The following is a 4908-nucleotide window of genomic DNA, read 5'->3' as shown; positions in this document are numbered from 1 at the left end:
TGGTTCCATTCAGACTCTTTAGTAAACAGTCACATTGTTAACATAAATATCAATCATTTATTCACAGACTTACTACTATGTTTTTTAAATTTACTCCCTTTCTCACTTAAATTTATCTACTCAATAAAAACATTGCAAGTGCAAAGGTTTGCCCTTCTCCCCCACTAACTCATCTGACTCGGCTTCAGCTTGCCATGACCAGCCCTCAGCTCCCTATGCCAGCAGCAGCCTGCTGTGGGCCATCCAGTAGATAGATGCTCCTCATTTTGCCTGGCTTGGAGCCTTTTCTGGCAGTCCCAACTTTCAACATGCCATAGGAATAGAACTGTGATGAATGGGAACCCTTACAATGAGTCAGCTCAGAGCAGCTACTGTTTGATAGTAAAAAAAAAAAAAAAAATGCAGGCTACAAATACAATGAAAAAGTAAAAGGAACCAAGCCCAAAAAAAATATTAACTAGATTTCACATTTAACCTAATTTATCCTGATTATTATTATTTTTAATTCATTTTCTTATACGTATGAGTGTTTTGTTTGAATGAGTGTCTGGTACCTGCTGTGGGACAATGGTCTTGTACCCTGTAAAGATTTGTCCGTTGTATTGCTTTAATAAAATGCTGATTGGCCAGTAGCCAGGCAGGAAGTATAGGCAGGGCAACCAGGCAGGAAGTATAGACAGGGCAATGAGAACAGGAGAATTCTAGGAAAAGGAAAGGTTCATTCTACAGTCTTCACCAAGTCACAGAGGAAGCAAGATGAGAATGCCTCGCTGATAAAAGGTACCAAGCCACATGGCTAACACAGACCAGGATTATGGGTTAATTTAAGATGTAAAAGTTAATAAGAAGCTTGAGCTAGCCGGGCGGTGGTGGCGCACGCCTTTAATCCCAGCACTCGGGAGGCAGAGGCAGGCGGATCTCTGTGAGTTCGAGGCCAGCCTGGTCTACAAGAGCTAGTTCCAGGACAGGCTCTAAAAAAGCTACAGAGAAACCCTGTCTCGAAAAACCAAAAAAAGAAAAAAAAAGAAAAAAAAAGAAGCTTGAGCTAATAGACCAACCAGTTTATAATTAATGTAGACCTCTGTGTGTTTCTTTGGGGCTGAATGACTGCAGGACTGAGTAGGACAGAGGACAGAAACCTCTGTCAACAGGTACCCACTGAGACCGGAAGAGTAGTGTGTCGCCTGAAAATTATAGACTACTGTGAACTGTCATGAGGGTGCTGTGAATTGAACCCCTGCCCTCTTGAAAGACAGTGTTCTTAACCACTGAGCTATTTCTCCAACCCTATGTTCTTATTTTCATTGTCTTGCTGACACAATGCCATTTATCATGCTTGGTGGTGGTAACTTGCAAGAGAGCATGAAGACCCTCAATAGGATTCTGTGTCCTGCTGCTTGGAGCTGCCCAGACCCTGGCTTTGGCTTTGGGGTGTGCGCAGGGATCGAGGCCAGGACTGCATCCTGGAGGAAAGATAGCTCTCAGGATAACTTTTTCCGGAGTCCCTGGGACTGGAGCAAAGCTGCGGTCCCACCGGCCAGCGGGAACACCAAGGATTCGCCCTCACTTATACAGCCTCTGGCAGTGCCAGGCTCACCCGCTCAAACCTGGGTGCATGCGGCAGGCTGTGCTCGCAGATAGCCGATAGAAGGTGTGGGACTGCCTGCAGTAGCTTGTCACTGTCCCTGCTATGCTTCGCCTAGTCTTGTAGGGACACGTTTGCTGCCTGGGTCTCTCAACTTGGTTGGTCAGAGCTGTGTGGGAAGGACCTACCCTTTCAGTGAACCCCTACCCTTCCAATCCCACGGGTTTCGGAGGTCCCACCACCCCTCCATCCAGCCCCCAAGAGCTTCCCTTCCACACTCCCTTGGCCCAAATCCCCAAAGGCAGCCTTTCTGACCTTTAGAGCAGTCAGAAACCCCCAGCCCAAAATGTTCTTTTTAATGTGACTGAACAAAAGCACAGAGATACTTTTGAAGTCTACTCATTTATCTTCATGTGTGTGAGTGCTTTGCCTATGTGCATGTATGTCCGCCACATGCATGCCTGGGCACTCAGAGGCCACTAGATGCCTTGGAGCTGGAGTTACAGGCGCTTGTCAGCCAGCGTGTGGATGCTGGGAACTGACCTGGATCCTCAGCAAGAGCAGCGTACCCTCTTTAACGACTGGACCATCTCTCCAGTCCCCATATTTGACGTTCTCATTCCCCGTGGTGACAACAAACCTTCACATTTTTCTGTGTTCGACACCTACAGCACATATTAGTTTGGGTTAATTATTCCAAATCCCCAATAACTTTATGTGGTTAGTGACCCTGTGGTGGAGGACTGGAGACACCTTAGAAAATTAGCAAAGTGTCAAATTTTCTGGGGATTTTCATAAGGCGGCCTCCAGAGAAGAACAGTGGTTGTGTGGGGCTGAGAACTGAAGAGAAGACGCCACCTTTGATGGGGTGGCATCCTCCAATAGAAGAGCAAAGCAGGAGAAGGAACTGCATGTGTGTTCACACGGGGAGGTTCTTGAGCAGGTGCAGTCTTGGGGTGCTGACAATGGGAACTTGGACCTGCAGCCCTCCAAGGATTCTTAGTCTCAGCATTTGCCTGGGGTTGCATCTCTGGTCTGTTTTGTTGTTGTTGTTGTTGTTGTTTTGTTTGCTTTGTTTTGTTCTGTTGTTTTTTTTGTTTTGTTTTGTTTTGTTTTTTTCCCTGAAGCTTCCAGCTTTTAGAACTGGAATTTCTCTAGGTCTTCTCCATGCCAATCACCACTGTTGGTACTATTCAGCCTCCAATCATGTAAGCCAATCTAATAAATTCCCTCCTATACGTTATAGATAATATTGTTTGTGTTGTAGAGATCCCTGACTAATACCAGGACCGCACCAGACAATGTTGACTTACCACACAAAGTATTTATGTCCACAGATTAGTGGGTGAGGAAATCACGCTCCAAAACGCCCTCTGGGAAACACTTTGGGTGTAACACAACCACTGAAGTTTCCACACACTCAGCTGTGACCTGGGAGGATCTCTAGTCATCCTATACTGCATGATTGCCCTTTATGAACCCTAAAATCACCAGCACCCACTTCAGAGAGGATTTGGAAAATCTCAAACTAGGAATTGATTACCTGGTCCTAGATCAGATTCCTCAAACTGGAACATCCCAGAGTGTACACACACACACACACACAGAGAGAGAGAGAGAGAGAGAGAGAGAGGGGGGGGAGAGAGAGAGAGAGAGAGAGAGAGAGAGAGAGAGAGAGAGAGAGAGAGGTCTGCACCAAGCACTCCCTTGGGCCTTGGGGAAATTTCTGAAACTACCCAAAACTCTGATTGCTGGCTTAGGGAACTGGTCCCATTCACCTCTCTTTGTCCTAACCGATTCTATGCTCTAACAAGCCAAGCTTTCAAAGCGCCTGATTGTCAACTAGCTGCCCCCGGAGTATTTCTACTGTCGCTGTATTCTATTTTCTTTCAGGCCATGTGCAAAGTCAATATGGAGTGTAGAAAAGACTATTTAAAGCTTAGAGCTGGGTTTTGCATTATCCTCACTACTTGTAAAAATAGCATCCACGCTGTCGTCTTGAGCAAGGACTGTCACACAACTCTGCTAGCTGAACTGGACCACATGCCTGTGCAGCTCTGCTGGCCTTTGACGGCACAGGTCTAGCATAATTAGGCTAGACTGTAAAGGATATGAATAATGTGTTCTGACTTTTTGCCATTTGTGAGACAGTAAATCATAAAACCACAGAATGATAGGCTTTTTTTTAATCAATGGTGGAGGGGTTAGACGTCCTCGAGACAAAAATCATGTAATTGAGGGGGAAGACAGCTTCCTTTTAAATATACTACAAGTAGGGCTGGAGGGATGGCTCAGTACTTGGGAGCACTTGTTGCCCTGACTAGGGATCTGGGATCCACTCCCAGCACCCACCAGGTGGCCTCGAACTCACAGAGATCCGCCTGCCTCTGCCTCTGCCTCCCGAGTGCTGGGATTAAAGGTGTGCACCACCACTGCCCGGCCAACTCCAGCTATTTCACAACATTCATATTCTTAGGAAATGATCAGTAAAATAAATTTTAAATCATCAAACTCAATGATTGATTAAATGTCCTGTACACTTCAAAAGGAAAGCGATGGCTACTAAGTCTGTAAAAGCAAGCAGCTCAGTTCGTGCCTGTCTCCACACATTACGATGCACTGTGGCTGGAGTTACAGAACCTGTCACGATATCAGTGAGCATGCGATACTTTGGCCAACATGTTGTCAGTTACAGTGCAGAAGGATATTTCCCCCTGTGGTTAACCACAGTGATAACATTGGCAAAATAACCAACCAGACCTCCAGCCAGAGATTAAGGGTATTAAAACAAGCAGAAGAGATTTAATGACAGATAGAAACACTTCCTGACAGGAGGGTTATTAAACCACTAGAATGGCTTACCACAGGCAAGTGGGCGCTTTATAAACGGCAGTTATTTCTTCTTTATTCAAAGTCTACTCAAGGAAATGTATTCGCAGACAATGAACGGCATCTCCCTGTTTGTTCCAGTAAATTTATTTTCCCCCACCCCTTATGAGGGTGATTAGAGGCATTTTGGAAAACCCAGAGATAAAACCTCACCTATCACCCCACCAGACTAAACATTCAGAAGATTAGCACTTGAGTACTGTACGTCCTTTCCTGTTTTCTGTGCAGACACTTCCACTTTGCATGGCTTCGTTCATGGGCTAAGAAACATTTTTTTCCAGCCAGCGGTGGTGGCACACACCTTTAATTCCAGCACTTGGGAGTTCGAGGCCAGCCTAGTAGTCTACAAGATCTAGTTCCAGTATAGGCTCCAAAGCTACAGAGAAACTCTGTCTCAAAAAAAAAAAAAACAAACAAAAAAATTTCCTGTCTCT

This window comes from Arvicola amphibius, chromosome 1, assembly GCF_903992535.2.
Source record: "Arvicola amphibius chromosome 1, mArvAmp1.2, whole genome shotgun sequence".
NCBI lineage: Eukaryota > Metazoa > Chordata > Mammalia > Rodentia > Cricetidae > Arvicola > Arvicola amphibius.
This window is presented reverse-complemented; position numbering follows the sequence as displayed.